Genomic DNA, 797 nt, shown 5'->3' on the forward strand with positions numbered 1-797 from the left:
TGGGGCCGGGGCTCGGCGCGTCCCCCCGGCTCCGCGCCCCGTGGGGGCCCCTGTCCGCGCACGTACGTGTCCTGGCCTCGTCGTCCGCGTACTGCGCAATTTCTGCTCGCGTACATGGAAGCCCAGAGGCTCCCTCTTTGTGAAGGAGCTGGGTTCAGAAGGGCTGCGAGCCAGCGGCCGGAACAGCGCGGTTTAATTAAAGCCCGGTAGAAAACGGTGCAGGTAACGATGGTGGCTTGGAGGGGGAGGATGGGTTTTGGATGCCCGGAGAGGTATCGGCACGTACCACCTCTGATAATATCCTATTACTTGTAGATATTTCACATGGAAACTAGTGTGTGGGAGCTTCATCCTGCAGGAAACTGCTCCTGAATTTTAATTGGATGAGTCAGTCAGTGTAAATACAGCTTAAACCTACCCTGCAGCCCCCCCCTTTTCCCCCCCCCTTTTAATGAGCGCTTGGGAATTTTTTTTTTTTTTTTATAAAAAAAAAAAAAAAAAAAAAAAAAAAAGAGGAAGGGGACGGTTCGAGGATCTGTTCGTATTTTTAATGTGACTGGTCTGGAGGAAATCCAGCGGAGAATGTGTGTCTGTATCCCCCCGGCATACAATCTGTCTTGGGTCGGAGGAGATGAATATTTGTCAGAAAACATCCGACTTCTTTGTGGCACTGGAGCCCAAATATCAAGTATTTTGAAACTTCCAATATCGTCGGGAAGTTTAAGGTGGATGGCTGCGGTCTCCGGGCGCTAGCGTTACGGCTTGCGGTGCCGGTGTTCGCTCGGGCGGATTTTATG

The 797-nt window shown here is 51.7% G+C and overlaps 1 protein-coding gene across 1 annotated transcript in view; it reads left to right on the forward strand.

Moving 5' to 3' along the window:
- SPRED1 (sprouty related EVH1 domain containing 1) overlaps positions 1-797 on the forward strand; it is a 146,409-nt gene that overhangs the window by 88,471 nt on the left and 57,141 nt on the right. The window lies entirely within an intron of this gene.

Source organism: Egretta garzetta, unplaced genomic scaffold (genome assembly GCF_000687185.1).
Source record: "Egretta garzetta isolate BGI_Z169 unplaced genomic scaffold, ASM68718v1 scaffold2, whole genome shotgun sequence".
In the NCBI taxonomy this organism is placed as follows: domain Eukaryota; kingdom Metazoa; phylum Chordata; class Aves; order Pelecaniformes; family Ardeidae; genus Egretta; species Egretta garzetta.